The following is a 20,156-nucleotide window of genomic DNA, read 5'->3' as shown; positions in this document are numbered from 1 at the left end:
GAAGATATCGCTTTGGTGAGCACATTCCTCATGAGGGACATGTGGCATGGCACGGTGACCTGGCAGCAAAGAGGAAGGATTTGTCCCAGCCTCACCTTCAGAACCTACCCCACCGAGAACGTGACCCTGGTCTGGTCTTGAAGGATGAAGAGGTGTTTTCCAGAAATGGATAGTAGCAGGGAACTGTGCACCCCAAGGCGGGGAGGCAAGAAAGAGCCTGGCATGTTGGGGAAAGGCTGGACATCATGCATTGAGGTGCAGTGTGCCCAGGGAGCCTGCAGAGGGAGGGCCCAGGGCTCTCAGGCACAGCACCACATGCCCACCTGTGCCGGGGGGCCCACCTGTGCCGGGAGGCCCACCTGTGCCGGGAGGCCCACCGAGAGAGGACAGAAATGGGTCGTCTCGGCAGCAAAGATCTCCGAGGTGAAAGCCTGCTCGTTCCATGGCTGGACAAAAAGTGCAGCACATGGCGTGCTGCTTTTGACGCCCTGTGATGTTTCCCATCTCCTGCTTCCCAACTAAACCCTTCCCTTTGATTGTTTGTCCCTAAACATAGATTTTATCCACCGCCTGGGAGGTGAGCAGCAATCCCAAGAGAGATGTATCTGTTGCTGTGTGAAAGGACACCTCTTAAAAAGAACCTCATTTCCTTTAAACTGGACACAGCATGGAATGAGGTGTGAGGGAGGGAAGCAATGGGTAATGGAGCCAGGTCAGCAGTGCTGAGCGTCCTCTGAGCAGGCAGCTGCAGTGATTCCTCCATCGTCTTCTCCGCTTTTGGTCTGGGGGATGTATCGTGAATGCCCTGGTCCCCACCCTGGCCCATCTGTTGGGTGAAGTCATGAATGAAGAGCACGACAGACAGAGCGTGGGCACCACGAGCTCTGCGTCCTGCCACACAGCGGCAGGGGCTGCATTCCGGAGACCCCGAGGACAAGGCTCAGCCCTGCCCTCCAGAAGCTTGGAGTCCAGGAAGGAGCAAGAGGAAGGACAGGAGATTGCCACCGAGATGTGATAAGCGCGTGCACAGCAGAGCCCACAGAGGTTCCCAGAGCACATCAGAGTGACAGTAAACCCACCGTGGCGATTAGGTGACTCTCAGTCAGAAAGAGGAGCCATAAAATGAGTTTCCCTCCCCTAAGAGATTTTACCAAAACTGCAGAGTTTAAACTGTAACCCAATGTGCAGGGGATGAGGCCTAAGTGTTTCCGAACAAGGAATTATTTGTAGCCACATGATAGCAACACCTGAACACACTCTGGTCAGGGGCTGGTGACAGCTAAAATAGGTACAAAGATGACGAACAGCCAGCACCGTGGAGAGAGGCTCGGGCAAAACTCTCCCACAGCTCTAGGAGCCTCTGCTCACATCTGGATCCCACCTCACTTCTGTGCGGAGATGCCTCCTCAAGACTGAGGTCAGAGGTGACCTGGCACCGCCCCAGCCACTCCTCAGAATACAGGTTTAGAACAGGTGGGTCCGGACTGACTTGCAAGAGCCTCTGCCACCACATGAGAACAAGGTCACTATGCTCCTTCCTCCTCCCCCTCTAGATCCCAGGAGCCCAGGCCCCGCTCCTCAGGGGCCAGGGGAGAAATAATGAGGTTCCTTAAGGATGCCAACACTGGTCCTGAGCATCAATGTGACGGTGTTTGGATACCTTCGTAGCTGCAGATTGTAGACATCTTCATGTCGTGATAACAAAGAATAAACTTAGGTTTTCTGTTTGCAGTCTAACAGCTATCTACTTTTACTTTATTTTATTTTTTAATTTCCTCACTACTCACGTCTGCAATCCATTTTGGGTGGAGAGAAAGAAATAAGAACTATAAATAAAGCCAGGCTTCTTCTGGTAACAGTGGCCCTGCCTGAGGCTTGCTTGTTATTGCTCAAAACAAAAGGATAAAAGAAACAGGTGTGTGGGTTCCGGCCTTCATGTCACACAATTAGCTGTGCCTCGGTTCCCACATCAACACAGCATCCAGCATCTTAGGACAGAGCCAATCAGTAGTCTTTGCAGAAGGAAGTGAGTCACGTACAGAAAAGAGGACGTTAGACACCTCTGGGCTGGGGACCTTCAGCTGCCATTCTCTGGAGTCTGAAGGCACTACCTAACCTTGGCCATCCCTTTCCTGTTTAATCCACCCAGCTTAGACATGTCCCTGTCTGACTGTGTATCTGCCAAAGAACACGCATGCCACTTCCGTATCTTATTGTCCTAATCCTTTATACTGAAATCAGTTTCTTCTCTTCTTCCAACAATCGCTTCCCCCAAAGGATTTGAAAAGCCACCAAAAACTGAAAGCATCACTAACTTTTAGTCAGAGCATCGTGCAGAGCAGATGAGTCAAATTTAGTGACAAACATATCGTTCCTTGGAATTCCAACAGGCAGTAACCCTCCACGATAGCCTTAAAAAACTGAAAAGTTATATGCTGTGAGAGAAATGTCAGTATGTCAGTGTTACAAGTTGACTTATACCCCCCCAAAAAAAGCTATGCTGTTCTAACTCCCAGGACCTCAGAATGTGACTCTATTTGGAAATGTGGTTCTTGAAAATGTGATTAGTTAAGATGAGGTCATACTGGAATAGGGTGGTCTCTTAATCCAATCTGACTAGTGCCATCTAAAAAAGGGAAGAGACACACTTCCTAGTGGTCACAGGAGGATGAGGACAAGAGATTGTAGGGATGCTGCCACAGGTAAAGAACACCTGGGGCTACCAGAAGCAGAAGAGACAAGGAAGGATCCTGCCCTATAGGTTTCAAGCAGAGCAGGGCCCTGCTGACACCTGGATTCTGAACTTCCAACCTCCAGAACTATTAGACAATAAATCTGCTGTCCTGGGTCACCTAGCTTGTGGCATTTTATGACAGCGGCCCTGGGAAACTAATACAGTCAAAGATAGCCACTTTTTAACCTGGGTATGATGTAAAGTAACCAGAATAGCTGTGGGACTCAGCAGTGACGATCTTCTTTCCCTGCTGAAGGGAGAAGGGCACAGTGTATCTGCCCCCAAAATACTGCCATCACTACAAACTGACACAAAAACGTGAGAAATCTGGCCGTAAATAAATCTGCTTAATATTCTGATATTCATTGTGAAACTCTCATTTAAAGCCAATAAGGCAACCTTTAAGAGCTCGATGTTTCCACACTTTTTGACCATGAGTTCCTATCTGTCCAAGGAGAGATTTTTAAAAGTACCAGTTGGAAAGTACCCCTGCAGGTTTCCCTAAGCTCTGCGTGCACAAGGACCCAATCTTATTTCAAAGAAACTGAAAAGCTGACAGTTACATATACACACACGTTCCTGATGTTAAAGAATTAGATTAAATTAGTTCCTTCATAATTGTGTTTTTAAGTGAAATTTTATATTCTCCCAGTCAACAGATTTTATTTGAACTCGATGAACGTGAGAACAGGTCAGTGGAGGAGCCATAAAGACTAGGAAAAATGCCAGGGGCTGCTGATTATGCTGAGCGATCAGATGTGCTCCCAGTTTTCAATGATGAACTAGAATTGCATCATAAAAGGAAGTAGGGGAAATGTCCATACCTAAAAGCAAGGCTCTAAGAGCTAGTACAAACTTTTCCAAAAATGTACAGGTTTTCCCTTGTCACTCTGGATTGGCCTCGCTGAAATTTGCATCTCGCCTCTTAACTGAGCTGGGTTAATTAGAGAAGATTTTTCTTCAGTCTTTCCCTGGATGTGTTTCTCCTCTTGAAGTGTTTTGATGCGTGTGTGCCTGGGAATGAATGTCCTTCTCTGTGAATGTCTGTGCTTTGAAGGCTTTGGGCTGTGACTAGCACTGGCTTGGACAGTGACCGGGCGCCCACTGATGTTACTATGTCTTCCCAGAGCACTGCTGAGTTTCCGAGCTGCACCCATCATACATGGTCTCCTGGGAGGAGAAGGGTCAGTGGGCACAAGTGGAACCCTTGGTGCACACAGCAGACCCCAGAGGTCTTAGGTCACAGGGTTGAGCATCACGTATTTCACCACACATACTACCCTTCCTAGGCTGTACCTCACCCATTGGATCAATATCAGAGGCTGTAACTGACCCGTTGGGTCAATGTTAGAGTATTTTGATCCCGATGATTTTTGAGTTTGTAGAACACTCTCAAGACCCCTTGAATATAATTCTGGTTCTGTTTGTTAAGTTGTCCTCTCTCTTTCTCTGTCTCTGATGGCATCACATTCTCTGGCATGCTGTCTGATGAGCTGTCCTGAGATAAGCGAGCTCAGGGATTGGTCCCCCACAGACGAGAGTGTCACAACTCAGCATTGAGTCTGTGCTCTGTCTTCACACCACATATGAGTCTTGGGAAACTAGCCAGGCACTGTGCACTATGGGTCACAGCAGGGACCAGGCAAAGTCTGCCTGGAGAAGTGCGACCTCCTCACCTTGACGGATACTCAGTAGCGACACCTTGATTCAAAGGGTGTTGCATTCTAGTGCTTTGGGCTAGTCCCTGCACTAGATATGTAGCTGTCTCTGTCCTTGCCATGACCGTTTAAATCATGATGTGTGTGGTGTGTATGTGATATATATGTGTGGGGGGTACGTGTGGTGTATGTGCATGTGGTGTGTGGGTGTGGTATATATGTGTGTGGTGTGTGTGTGTGTGTTGTGTGTTTGTTGTGTGTGTTGTGTGTGCATGTGGTATATATGTGTCAGGTGTTTGTGTGTGTATTGTGTGTGTGGTTATGTGTGTGGTGTTTGTGTGTGTAGTGTGTGTGGTGAGTGTAGTGTATGTGTGTGTGGTGTGTGTGCCTGTGGTGTATATGAGTGTGTGATGTTTGTGTTTGTATTGTGTGTGGTGTGTAGTGTTTGTGTGTGTATTATATGTGTGTTGTGTGTGGTGAGTGTGTACGTGTGTGTGGTGTGTGCATGTGGTGTATATGTGTGTGGTGTGTGGTGTTTGTGTGTGTATTATATGTGTGTTTTGTGTGGTGAGTGTGTACATGTGTGTGGTGTGTGCATGTGGTGTATATGTGTGTATGGTGTGTGCGTGTGTGCGTTCTCTGTGGGTGGTCTCTGTGTGTGTGTTATGTGTGTATGTGGGGTGTTTGTGCATGTGGTGTGTGAGTTATGTGTTATGTAGGGCGTGCGCATGTGGTGTGCATTTGGTGTGGTGCTAGTGTGTCGGGGGTGTATGATGGAAAAGCTGGATATGACTGGACATTCGGGAGGTGAGTGGAAGGAGTACATTAGCTTGTTGATTTGCTCCGTGAGAAGAAACACACCACAGTGCTGTCTAATCTCTGAAAACCCTCTTGCACTCTTGTCCTCGAGTACGTCGTGACACTCTCCCTTGCTCCATTGGAGTGAAGACACATCCCCAACCTCACAAAGCTACAGAAACCGCTTCAAATACACGTCAGTATTCCCAAGGATTCCGAGGATACGCTCAGATCGCCTTCTACCTGGTTTGTGGAGCCTGAATGAAGACACTTCTGGCATGTTTTAAATGAGAAGAAAAGTCGCCCGAGTAATTACTAATGGAGCCCCAGGCCGGCTTTGCCCTGACGCAGGCCAGTCCTTTCCCTTCCTAGCAAGGACAACGGGATCGAGTCATGAGGATTTCATGATGAAATTGCATTACCTTGTGGCTTGCCAGGCACTGTCCTAAGTCTTTCACATGTGTCAACTCAGTCTTTACAGTCAACCAATAAGAAAGATGCCACAGTGATTTCTCCTCTTTTATAAACGAGGAAGCTGAAGCCCCCCAAACAGTGAAGTAACATTTTAAGGTTGGAAAAACTGATAAAGGGTAGATGGAGTTAGTATTCAAGCTCTGGCGGTCTGAGTCTAGAGCCAGCAGCCCAACCACTGTGCTATCCTGTCTTCTGAGGCAGCCATCAAGCAATAATCGAGTCCTGTTTACTGTAATAATAGTATTAGGTGCAGGCTTGACTGAATTCTGTGTGCAATGCTCTTATAAACTCTAACAAGAACATCTCATTACGCAACCCTGCTGGATATCTGTGAGTTTATTGAATAATTTGTCTGTTACTCCAAGAGAGCTCATTTAATAGCAAAATCCCTTTCTTCATTTGAAATTGTATATACAAGTAAAATATTTTAAGAAGCGCAATTGCTTTAAGGAGGGCAAAGCGGTGCTGGCTGCATCGTCTTCTTCCTCCCTTTGGTGGCTCCCGTCAGGAACCCACGACCCTGAGAAGGAGTTTGAAGGTCTTGACTCCAAGCCAAAGCCTGGGATCTGGCTGTCACAAGGCAGCTGCAGTAGGTGTTCACTGCCCTACACAGCGCCCAGTGGATCTGTTCTCAAACAGAGATGTTTGACCTATCCTGGCTGCCCCAGGAAAAATTCTAATAGTGCGAAATTCTATTGACCCTCAAGTTCCCCTGTACCCCAAGAAAAAAAAATATTGAAACAGAATTGATTGTACGTATCTGTAGGATAGTATTGAATATCAATACCTGTGTGCAATATATGATGCTCATATCAGGATAATTGCTGTATTCAGCATTACACAATGTAATCATTTTTTGTGGCCCTTTACCAATTTCTTGCTAACCACCCCCTTCCACCTCTGGTGGCCTCGGTTCTGTTCTCTCCTTCTGAAAGTTCAATGATTTATTGTGATTGTCATCTCTTCCTTTTTAAATTTTATTATTTTATTTTTTTAGCTCCCACTTATGAGTGAGGACATGCAATATTTCTCTTTTTGTGCCTGGCCTATTTCACGTGCCACAATTTTCTCTAAGTTCATCCATGTTGCTGCAAATGGCAGAATTTCATTCTTTTTTTATGGCAGAGTAGTATTTCATTGAGGATTTATACATATTTTCCTTATCCAGTCGTCCATTGATGGACATTTAGGTTGGTTCCAACTCTTGGCTATGCTGAGCTGAGCTCTGCCATCTCTTCTGAGGTTCCCCCTTTTGACCCATGCCCAAAATACTGAGTGCCCTCATTCCTCATCCTTGCCTCCATCAAAACCTCCTTTCAGGTCATTTATCTGTTCTGAGTCACTTTGACTCTGACAGTGAAAGGATGAGATGGTGGCACTGGCATGGCCTTGAAATCACACCGATGCTGATGACTTTCTGGGCCCCTTGGAGACATAAAGGGAGGGACGGTGGAGGATCGGCTCTGTCCTCCCTGCCCGGGCTGCTTTGCCGATGGCCAGTGTGTGTGTGTGCTGGCTTTTCCTATGTGGCACTGACCCCTGGACTTGAACTGAATGCTGAGCTTCGGAACTTTGACACAGTAACTCACATTCCTGTTCTTGATGTAATGATCGCAGAAAATGTGTTTTTAGGCATCTCATGGTCTCAAGTTTTCTGAGGCACTTTGGCTACTTAAATCCAGCAGTCAGAGAACAGATGGTCCACAGCATTGCATCTTCTCATTATCTGTTGCCTTATCTTTATCCAGCTGTGTGCACTTTGGCACCAGCTGACAACACCAGAACTACACATGCATATTAGTGTGTCTTTGGATGGAGGGTATAGCCTGTCAGCAGGAATCTGATCACCCAAGTGACATGCTGCCTGTGACATCTCCATATGCAAACCGAAGGGTCTGGTTCAACTTCCGCAGGGCTGTTGAAGCAACTCAGTGCAGTTTGGTGTCCATAGCACCCAAAACATAGATTTGCATTTCCACCTAGTCTGGCAACAGAAAACAAAAACTGCTCATCTTTATTTTGCATATTTTACTTACAGAGACTTGAGTCGAAGTATTTTACTGCAGCCTTCACACAGCCTGAGGAGGGGAGTTCTGCAGGTCATTTTGTAGATAGTCAGAGCTAAGGTCAAGATTTCAGTCCTCTGTCCCTGCTCCCTTGTAACTGCCAGATCATTCTGATTGTATTATCATAAAAATGTATGCTGTAGATAGCTAAAGAGCCTCAGGCAGCTTCAAATAGATTACAGAATCCGGAACACTTTTTTTACGGCAGAAACTGTGCATTTTGATCCAGGAACATTAGTTTTCCTCTAGTGATACACGGTTCAAAAATACTCTTTGACTTTCTACCTGCCAGATAAAGAAATGATCACAGTATCATAAAAAAAGAAGCTGTGATCTTTTTTTCTTTCAATTAAATTGAGAATCAGGTAATGCAAATATGTAATGAAAAATGTATCACATTGCCATATTTATAGGATTCTCTTCTCAAAGATTTGCATTTTTCCCCATGGGAGCTTCTTTTCTACTACTTTCTTTCTCTGATTACCACCAAAAAGTCAACCATACATAGAAAACTTGTACTTAACTTATAATTTCTTTTAATTTAACAAAGAAATCCAAAATATTACAAATACTTAATATACATATTTTAAGCAGGTTCTACAAATATAAATTCTATTGTTTCCGTAGTGACTACCTTGTCTACTCAGCTGTACCCTTAAGTTGGATAGTCAGAAAGAGCCTGCCCAGAATCAGACAATCATGAAATCCTGAAGAGAATCCATTTGCAGACACTTGCAAGCAGCCACACACAAGGTTCAAAGATCTAACTACAGAACTCTTTCAGTTTTAACAGATGTTTGGAAAACAGGGTTAAAGGAACTGTGATTATTCAGGTAGAAGTGACCAGAGATTTTTAAGGTAGGATATCATTCATTCAGCAAATATTTACCAAGCTCTTTGGATGTATCAGGCTCTGTGCTAGGCACTTGCATACGCCAGGGAATAGAACAGCCAAAGATCTTTGTACTTTGAGCTAATATTCTAACAGGAGAAGACAAAAATAAAAGTAGGCATAATAAGAACATTGTATAATATACCAGAAGGTGATAAATGCTGTGGTTAGAGAAAGAAAAGTAGAGCAGGGTTGGGAATATCTGGAACTGTGTTTTTAAACAGGGTGGTCTGAGTAGACTTTATTGAGTGATTTTGGAATGAAGACTTGAGCCAAGAGCAGGAGGGAGCCAGGCAGAGAAATGCTGCGTGGAAGGGTGTTGAGCAGATGGAATAGCCTGTGCAGAGGTGCTGAGGTAGAAGGAGCCGAGCCTGATGTGGTCAGGGCACGCCAAGGCGGCTGTGGGCTGGAGCAGAGTAGGGGGAGATATGGCCAGATGGGTAAGGGAAGGCAGATCATATCAGACCTTTGCATCATTGCAGGAACTCTAGCTTTTGCTTGGAGTGAAACGAGTGCCCTTCCAGGGTCTTAACTGAGACTGACAGAGGCAGATCTGATGAGGGAGTGGGGCATCATAAAGAACAAATGTCTTTAGTAAGGCCAGAACCCAAGCAAATGGACTTGAATTGCAACAAGCTGGATTGGATATGTGTAAGAGGAAAATATATGCTGGAAAACCATGGGGGACCTTTCTCTGCCCATATGGTCAAGTAGGAAAATGACTCTCAGGTCTGTGATAATGCAGGTGGTGACACAGAGGACCAGAAATGACCACTTATGGCCTCTCCTGCTTCTGAGATGCTGGGATTATCTCCAGCAGCAATAACAGGCTCTAAGAACAAGACTGTGTTTTTCCTGCAGTTGTGGCAAAATACAAGAGCCTTGGGGCAGAGGGAGTGGGACAAGAAAGATCACCCAGAGGCAAGAGCGGAACATCAGGACGCTGCTCAGGTGTGCTGCTCACCTGAGGAAACAGAAGCCTTGCCGATGGCTGTGATCTCATCGGAGCAGAGGACAGCGGCAGAGTGACTTAGCGTTCAGGAAGGCCAGCACCCCACAAGGAACCCCGAGGCCCCTGCCCATCTCGGTCATCTCTGGTTTCTATAGAAACAAAGCCCCTGTCTTCTTCAGCATTTCCCACTCCTTTTAATAGGACTATTTAGGGGCTGAATTTCCTATCCATTTGGAAAAAATAAAAATTTGGAAAGAAGGAAGATAAATCTGTGACACCCCTTCCTTACACAAAATGAAGATTAAATGGTAAGAGGCAGGACACGAATCAGGGGAGAAAGGATTGTGCTAAAGATTAATGTTTCTACTAACATTTCCTGCTCTTTAGATGAAGACATGTAACCTTCAGACTCTAAATTGTGAATAACCTTGTCCTAAATCCATATAAAATGAAAGAGCAGAACACACACCGAGGACACAGACTAAGGTACTTGGATTTTTCTCCACACAGGGAACCTTCACCTTGGAAAGCCTCCTCCTGTGATCCTCCACTTCTCTGACTCAAAGGCCCAGAGGCCCCATCTCCGCAGTGGCCCTTGGAAACATCCTGAAGGCCGCCGTGTTTGCTTTCGTTGGCATTATCTAGCAGCCCATCTCTGCACTCCTCATCCTTCCCACGGCCTCCCCCAGCCCCCAAACACACCCTGGACAGGTGCACTCACCTTTCAGGAAACTGGAACCTTCTTGCGCTTTTCCCTGTCTCCTAACAAAACACACTCCCCAAAGAAAGGCGCTGTTAAGATCCATGCACTCCTTCCCTGAGACAATTTCCACTTCAGTCTCTTTGAGAACTGAAAAGCGTTAAGTGGGATAGTGGGAAGACATAAACTTCCCTATGCAAGTTTAGAGAGACTCAATTTTGCTCACAGATGAAGCAATTGAGATCCAGAAATGAACAGCGACTTGTCCAAATTAACATTTATCCTATTGCAGTAGCACAGGCTAGGTCCTGCTGTAGTGACACATTTCAGTGATTTGCAAGCCAATGTGTGTAGACTGTGCATTGAACAGCAGCTATCTGGAATATTGCAGGTTTCCATGGCAGATGGAAAGAGAGGGCACAGCAAATCCTGCACTGGCTCTTAAAGCTACACTCACTTTCACTCCCATCTCATCAGCCAAAGTGGATTGCATGGCTACACCTGACTCGAGGGGGCAGAGGAGCACAGCCCACCAGGTGCTACAGGCCTGGAAATATCTGCAGAGCCACACTCACAACCCCTACGTCTACCCACAGGAGAAGCCAGCTCTTTCCAAACTCTTAGTTTGAGTTTGTAAAAATCTGGATCCAACGTGATTCTTTGCTCCATTCCTGAACTTGCTGTCCACTGGCACCTCCTCTCCATCCTTCCATCCAACCATCATTCTCACACAAGTTTTGGCCAAGCCTGTGTTCCACCTGAAAGAATATAGAAGCTGGCACTACACTGAGATGCAGGAACATGGGGTGGACACTCTAGCAGATGGGTTCACTTTGGATTCACTGATTCCTTGCAGCATGCTCTATTCAAACCTAACTATGGAGGGCATGCCTTTGCAAACTGGAAATGACAGAATGCATATGATGAAGAAGACCTAAAAGCTCCCCTGGGAAAGTGGCTAGGTGTTCTGCAACTTAGCCTGAGTGTTCTAGAAAATTGCACCAATTCCCTCTGAGAATATTCCTTGGAAGACTTGCAAGTGTGGGGAGGGAACTCTGTCCACCATCCTTGAGGCAGCATGAAGAAAATGAGGACAGGCACAGGACCACATGGCTCTGCCTGCTTCAGGTAGGGGAAGGCAACTTTGTTTCCCTCAGCAGCTATGGAACAACCAGGATGCAGGAGCAGAAGCTACGGAGAAGCACAGGACAAGAAACGCATCTCTAGCAATTCTTCAACAATTGGAGCTGCTCGCCTTGGAGGTGGGCTACCTTGGAAGGGTGTAAATACCCAACAACTCAAAAGGTTTTCAAAAAGATAGGAGATAACCTCACCTCTCAAGACTTTTATAGAGGTTTCTCATTTTTATTTGATTTTAATTTTTAAAAATGATTAGATGGGATTTTGCATTTGGCATTTTAAGGGTTTGAACACAGTTTAGAAAATTGAGTGTTTTGGAGAAAATGGTTAGGGAGGCTGGAGGCCAGTGATCTCTCTGGTATTTCTCCCCCTTTAAATTCTGCTTCATCCTCCCCTGCTCCTCTTATGTGATTTGTTTTATTCCTAGTTCTCTCATTGCTCCTTTATTCCATTATCTTAATATATATTATATGTATAATATATAATGTGCATATATATAATTATATAAATGTATTATGGACAGTATAACAAAGAGCCCATTGCTGTATGAAAACTGATGCATTAATTCCAGTAGTTCTGTATTTAAAATAAATCTTCCCACAATAGTAAACAATAGGATATAGAAAGGATTAATTGGTTTTCCCAATTCCAAATTGGAGAAGACGTCTATATCTCTTATGCCACTTTTTAAACATTAGCATTACATTAAAATCGACCGAAAATTATATAAGTTAAAAGCTGATATCGGGGCCGGCCCGGTGGCGCACTGCTACAGTGCGCCGCTTGGGAGTGCAGCGGCGCTCCCGCCGAGGGTTCGGATCCCACATACAGACCGGTTCCCACTCATTGGCTGAGCGAGGTGCGGGCGCGGCACCGAGGTTTGCGATCCCGTTGCCGGTCCCGGTCTGGTACGGGCGCGACACTGAGGGTTGCGATCCGTTGCCGGACACGAAAAAAGACAAAAAGGAAAAAAAAAAAATGCTGATATCAAAATGAAATCTTAACACTATAGAAAATTAAAAATTGAGTTTTACAATGACTTTGATGGCCTGAAAAATCCTTAAGTTTCTTTTGAATTGAAGAAAATGTGTATGTGCGTACGTGTGTATACAGATTTTATTTCCAGTGGGTGTATTGCCAGGATGATTTTAATGTATTCTAAATGTCTTCGATTTGTTTATCTACACATACAGCACTGCCCGAAAGTCAGTTTGTTTGTTTTATTATTTTTTTTAAGATAATGACAGTTTCAGGACCTGAGAACCACTCTATTTGTACCTACAGGATTCTCCCTCTGTCCTGCATTCCTGCAGGCCCCAATCTCTGCCTTGTGTTCATATCCAGCTTCACTGCCTGAAGCCTGCTGTATGTTCTACACTGCCCACTAACACGCTCCCACACTGGGAAACAGGGTATTCCTCCAAGGCCTGACATTAGCTGGAATTCTGCCATCTGAACCTCACCAGCCTACTGGGCTTCTCATCTTCCTGTGAGGTGTGTGTGTGTGTGCGTGTGTGTGTTTGTGTGTGCGTGTGCACATGCATGTGTGAGAGAGAGAGATCATGGGGCCAAACTGAACATTTATTGTGCTTGAATTGCATATGGCTGATGCTGGAAAACACAGAAATGTATACAGAAAAAAAAGCAAAACTATTGGGAAAGCAAAGTCAGCGCAAAATCGTACACTACTGTGGCAAAATTGTGGATTTTTTTCTCCCTTTGGCAATTAGCACTCCCATTTAGGACCAAAATATCTTAGACTATTATATTTTATAATCTTCGAACACTTCATATTTTATTTTTTTGGTGGCTGCCCGGTATGGGGATCTGAACTGGTGACCTCAGTGTTATAAGGCTGCACTCTAATCCACTGAGCTAACCTGCCAGCCTCGAACACTTTTAAACTCAGGTATATAATCCATTCCCCAACTCAATGGTGGCACAGAAGAGAATACCGAAAAGAACACAGGAGTGAAGTTCTCTGAGGTCCAGAAAACACAAACAATTAGCCTAATACCATTTACATAGTTACTTGCAGTTGTCTCCTATGTAAAATTAGATAGTATTAATTTTTAAAATATTCTATTTCACATAATTTCTTAATGCTTGATCATTTTAAAGATAAATGTTTCATAAGTTGCTAATGAGAAAAGCTGATTATTTTACATGTACATACACTCAAACTAGTGTGTCTGAAATGGAAGCAAGTCAATGTGGGACATGGGTGCTCAGTGCCCTTAAAAGTAAATTTATTAACCAGAATTTAATCTTAAAAGGATTATAGTGACTATTATGTTTATAGGCAATGCTCTATGAAAGGAATCAATATTGTATAATGCAGCATTTCTCGTGCGCTTGATTAATGCATTATTATCATCAGAGTAATTAAAAGGAACGGGGTTATATACAATCAGCATGTACATCTTACTCAGCATGTCCTGCCAGTTGCTGGCAAAAATTAAACTCATTAATCATTCTGACCTCAAAGGAGAAAAAGCTTTGGGTAAGAAATAAAAAGCTCTACTTGATGAAAGAAAAAATGTCCAAAGCCAACATCCAGAAAAATTTCTGTCTACCTAGTGTTGCTAGGACATTAATCTCATGTGGGAAAATGAGTTGATTTCATTGTCAAAACTATAGATTAATATTGTGTTATTCTAAAGCTCCAGACCTCCTTAAATCTACAGGTAGCTTACACAAGTAAATCATGGAAAAAAGAGTGTGTTGGCAGCAATCAAAAAAAGCACGTCATGTAAAGTAGGCTTGAGTCCCTCTCTGGGAATCCCGTACTGCTCACACAGAACTCAAATCCACTGGGAAGATATAATGTTCCTTTTCACAAACACGTACTTTTTTGACTGACTCTACAGATCAAAAGCTCTTTAACACATTGACATTTGTTTGTTATCATTCACAGTTGACAATTGAACCATCCAAATGAAAAGAAATTAGGCTTACCCTTATTTATTTTTCAAGCCCAAAGAGGAGCTCCTTTTTATGTTTTTTTCTCTCTAGTCAAGGTACCGTGAAGGGGAAATGAGATACATGTAGCGGTGTTTTAAACATCACGAGGTGCAGTGCAGAGGTAAGGTATTTTTGATGCTATATTTGGCTCAGCTTTTATTCAGCAAGCACAACCTCTTTGTGTATGTCGATATATTACTTTCTTGTGACAGAGACAACTTCCTCATTATGATGGCATTTGCTGTGCTGAGATAGTAAGCAGAATTGTGTATAATTTTGTTATAGATATATTGCAATTTCAGCAAATTCTTTATTGACATGGAATTATGTGAAAAAGTTAAGTGATTATTCACATTACCAAAGTATTCACTGTGAGGCTGTTTTAGGTAGTAAATACTTCCTATGTGTTAAATATGTTCTCAAGTACAAAAACTGAACTTTTCAGGAAGGTGACTATCATATCCAGCAGAGTGCTATAATAAACTGTTATAGGGCCATAAGGAGACTTAAAAGCTTATCCACTGAAATATTTAATGTTATAAGAAAGAAAACAAGACATTAGGAGAATAAAATTTGTACACACAAACATTGTATGCCATGCTAGGAGGTGGAAAAAATGGTGATACTAGCAGTAGACAAAAGGGTATTAGGGAAAAAAAATATTTGGAACAAGCAGATATAAAGAGAAAGCGAATATCAAATAAAGTTAGGGATATATTCCATATGGATATCTTGTCAGCACCCCAGGAATGATCTTGTAGACTGCTTCACATGTGATATGAAAGCTTGGAAGAGAGATCAATATGGTAATCCCCAAGGTCCCCATAATTTTAGAATTCTCCAGTTCTGTAAAATATAAGAGCAAATTATATAAAGAAAAAAGGCCAGGAGATATATGAGTGCATCAGGGTAATAAAGCTATTTGAATCATATTCTAATGTAGAAGCCGCAGAATGTACTCAGCTCCCTCTGTGTACAGGTAGATGATTTATCTTAGGAAGAAAGCACAAAACAAAAAGAAGAAAACACTGGGGATGGAAACCTTGGAAGGCGGGTTCTCCTACACAAAGGGCAGGAGGAGGAAATGATTTACCAAAGAACTCAAAGGCCTAGTTCAGAGACGCAGACAGGACATGGGTTCATGAAGCATCACGAAAGACACGAGACACGAAGGTGGGAACAGCATCAAAAGCAACCGCGATGTCAACATCAAGATGAAGGTGCCATCAGACAGGCCACTATCTGAAGAAGTTAAGAGGACACCAATGACATTTCATGTGGTTTCTGTAGTGAAGATAGTTCAGAATGTAAGTCTGCAGCTGAGACACCTGAGGAAAAGAGGAGTGTTGGTTCCTCTGCAGAGGAAGTGGACTCTGCAGTAGACTACCTTCTTAGGAAGTTGGACAGTAAAAGAAGAAAAGCAGCAGCCAGAGGTGGTAGTTCAGACCAGCGAAGACAACCTTCGTCTCTGTTTGCAGGCAGAGAAGAATCGGTAAAGAAGGGGAGATTAAGCGGTAATAGTGTTAGGAATAGCAGCAGCCCCCCACTTACTGAGCACTTCCCAGCGCCTGGCACTTAGTAGCACCTGCTTTAAAAGTACTAGTGGTACAAGGAGTAAGTGACATTGCAGCTCCACACACCTCTGAAGTTAAAGCTCCCAACAACCTTACAATGTCCTACAACCATTCTGTAGGTGAGTTCACTAAGCATGGTCAAGTTGGTGACAGAGTGAAGGGATCAAGTAGACAGTTGAAAGGTTCATCCTTTTTCTCCTATATTATGAAAATGTTGTAAAATTACAATTTTAGAAAACATTTAAAATTGGAGTAGAAGAAAGCAATAGAGTAAATAAATAGATTTGTGGAGGCGAGCTATTTAAGAAATCATAAAGCGGGCCAGCCCGGTGGCGCACTGGATAAGTGTGCCACTTGGGAAGCGTGGCGGTGCTCCCGCCCAAGGGTTTGGATCCCACATACAGACTGGTTCCCGCTCACTGGCTGAGCGAGGCACGGGAGCAACACCGAGGGTTGCAATCCCGTTGCCGGTCCCCGGTCCGGTACAGGGGCAACACTGAGGGTTGCGATCCGTTGCCGGACACGGAAAAAGACAAAAAAAAAAAAAGAAAGAAAGAAATCATAAAGCTATTTAAGAAATCCTAAGGACACATAACAGTATGTTAACATCATACCAATGAAAAATCAAAGTGAAGGAAGGAAGAAAGACATACAGGATGAAGAAATGACCCCATCAGGCTGACAGACAGTATGGTCAGTGATTTGTTGTTCAATACCTGTTTTGACCAATTTGCTCTTTTGAAATCCTGTTGTCATCACATTTGTATTGTTAGGAAATCATGTGTCACCAAAAATGAGAATATGGGAAAACACTATGTGACCTTAACAAAACTACTGGCCTGACAGTACACGAGGCCTCCAAAGCCCTTTAAGAAATTTAAAAGAAATGTCCAAGCAGGGGCATGACAAAGTTCAGTCTTTGAAAAGCAGTCACAGTTAATTCCCATTGAAAGTTACTAAATTCCATTTAGAGTCACTTCCAGCAACATTTCCTTTAAGAGTCAACTTATATTTAAACCTACACGATGACTTTTAAATCAAAATGGCTATTGATTCCTCAGAGGAGTTGCCTAAGTAATTGACTTTATATTTAAATAAATGTAAGATTTATGAGGAAACTGATAGAAAGGCACTCTGGCTTTATTTCCATTTTAAAGTCAGACTTCCCATCTTAAAACGGACCCACCCAAGGCAGTCTTCTCTGTGGAGTGACACAGGTAGGAGGTCCCCCAGTTACAAGTGTAGTTTACACAATGCATTATTAGTTAATAACCAGCCGTTCAACCTCTGCATTTGATTTATCTGTGTAGACCTTATTAGATCTCATCTGGTAGTCTTGTTAGACTCTCTTAGATTTTATTGGGGTTGGGGGAGTGTCCATCCTCAGTCATATGTAGGCATGTGTGTACACACATGCACAGGAGCCAAGAACTATACATTTTATTTCTCCCTTTGTGTTGGAAAGACAAGAAGTACAAAGCCAATTGGATTTTAAAGGTGTGCTGCTTACTACCATCTAGGTAACCAAGATGGGGAAACTGTTTTCGCATATTGGAATAGCTTTCCTTGACTGAAAAACCACAGAATATCAAAGAGCAATAAAGCCATCAGCCTTGTGATTGACAAAAGTGATGGAGATTTCCTGGGCACTAACGCAAACAGAACACATTCAGCACCCCGGACAGCTCCCAGACAAGCCATTGAACTCCCAAATTGCTTAAGATGATTTTAAAAATAAATTTCAGGACTTGCCAGTTGGCACACTTGGGAGAGCATGGTGCCCCTGTTTTGCACTTTGTAACTACTGTATATCTTCAGCTTTAAATTTGGGTAGCAAAATGGGTTGGTATCTAAATAGCAGTTTTTATTATATCTGCCTTTCTTTAACTAGTACCTCTTATCTTAAGCAAATGGAAGCTTTTGTTCCTGGAGGAAAAGTGGCTTCTTTGATAGGTACATCTATCTTTTAGTAAACTTTGAACATAACTTTTCCAATTTTGAATAACTTTTCTGAGAAACGTATGTAAAAGTTTTTAGGAAATTGAGGCTACATTTAGCCCTGTGTCATTGTTTAATTATACATTTCAAACTTAAAGAAAATATGTGCAATCCATTTTGGCAGATGTGTACTGATTATGACCAGATATATATGCACAGATAATGGACAGAAACATATATATTATACACACTACACCTACACATACATACTTTCCTATTTTCCAGGGAAAACATATTGATGTCTCTAATTTAACCTAAATTAGAGACACTGTTCAAAGCCCTATGAACAGAAATCATTTGCACATGTTATATTCCTGATTTTTTCCTCAGTTCAACACTTTTGCTTATCTGAGAAACAATTCTAGACATATGTCAAAATGAAAACAAAGAAATATATGCTCCAAGCTCAGGTTAAAAAAAAAAAAAGATGGGCGGAGACCATCTGAAACAAAATTCACAAGCTCTTGTCTTTCCTTTCTCCTAGCGACACCTAGAGCCTGTCGAGAAGAAACTGCACACTGTTCTCTAAACATCTACAATTTGAGATTTAAGTCAGACATAAGGCAAAAGTGCATCTTTTCTGTCTGCATTGCAGCTCAGTTGTCTTTCCCAAGATTCTCAGTGGTTTAATTCTCTATAATTCTTCACCTTCCCCAATGAAACCCTTCCCCCCTAAACTTCTAGTTCCTTGAACCTGAAGACTGAATATAAATTTGTCCACTTTTCTCAGGACCTGGTCCACCAAAGTGAAGGACATCTCTCTGACATCTCTTTATCTAACCAGAGAAGTCTGGAAATGAGCCAAGAAAAAAATAAGAAAAATTTCATGCAAGAGCTGATGTAGGATTGTAGGGTTTGGATGTTTGAGTGTTTGTGTGTGCAAACCACATCTCCCACAAACTTTTGTCATCTCCATTAAAGTGTCCACATCCTCCATTCATAAAACAAAACAAAAACTATCAGTAACAACAACAAAACCTCACTGATTTTGTAAGATCTGGCAATTGAGAATTGTCTCTGTGAAAACATTCACCTCCCCCCACTCCCCCACACAACTCTTGAACTAAAGAAATACCAAATGGTAAACCAGAGTGCCCCAAGGCGTGATGTGCTAAAGATGACAATCTCCTGCTCCCCGCAGGGGACACGTAGTGTCCTGGGTATGGCAGGGTAGACCATCTGAGATGTTGTGTGAGGGTCCCAGGACTGCACAACTCTACTTAAAAGGTGCTGCCAAGTGGGAAAGTCCTCAAAGGTACACATGGTGGTTTCTACAAGGCAACACACCCTGCCTGTCTCTGAGGGCTGTGCCAGCCATGCCACACCTGCTTGTCTGAGAGCTTGTCTGGGATTTTTCTCTTTTCCCTGATAAGTTCTCAAAGATAACGTCAGTTTCCTCTCTTCGCGGTCCTACCAGCCCTCTAAAGTGCCAGAAAGGATCTATAGGAGGTGATTAAACTCATCCATCTAAGGCAGCAGGTGCCCTGCATGAGCCATCGGTTACTAGGGCGATATGCAAATCCAACCTTTGAAACCCAGGCTCCCAGCCCCTAGAAAAGTAGGAAACGTGCTCTCGGAGAAGTTTTCACTTGACATTCTCACGGCCTAAGGTGTAGCTGCTAGTCCAAGGCCAGGACCGTGAGACGGACGCCCATCAACAAAAACTGTGCTGAGCCCTGGGGTAAGGGGCTGGGGCTTGGGTGCTAGGACTTTTATGTTTTTTCGGGAAAGATAATCACCGCTACCACCACTGGGGGAAAAGGTGTCTGGGAGGAGTGAGACGAGGAAACAGGCATTTGAGTCAAGGGACAGAGTAGGGGAGGCGAGGAGGGGCACAGTGGGTAGATTCCAGTGACAGGTGGAAGTCGGCAAAAAGAGCCTGGGACAATATCTTCCCCGAATCTTAAAGCAGGAAAAAAAAAATCAACTTGTAAACACAGATCTAATTGCCTCCTTAGGATCCATTGCAGCATGCGGTTAAAACCGACATCCACGCCTCCAGTGAGCCGCCAGCGAATTCCAGAGCCCAGCAGGCGCGGCCCCCAAACCCTGCTCTCTGCAGCCACCAACTCCTGGCCGCCGCGGCTGAGACAGGGACCCGCTCCCCGACGGCGGTGACCGAGATCTGGCGCTAAGGACAGTGTCTGGGCGCCCGGGGCGCGGTGGGGGGAGGGGACGAGGGCGACCCAAGACCCGCCGGGACCCT

Source organism: Galeopterus variegatus, unplaced genomic scaffold (genome assembly GCF_000696425.1).
Source record: "Galeopterus variegatus unplaced genomic scaffold, G_variegatus-3.0.2 Scaffold2449, whole genome shotgun sequence".
Lineage (NCBI taxonomy): Eukaryota > Metazoa > Chordata > Mammalia > Dermoptera > Cynocephalidae > Galeopterus > Galeopterus variegatus.
This window is presented reverse-complemented; position numbering follows the sequence as displayed.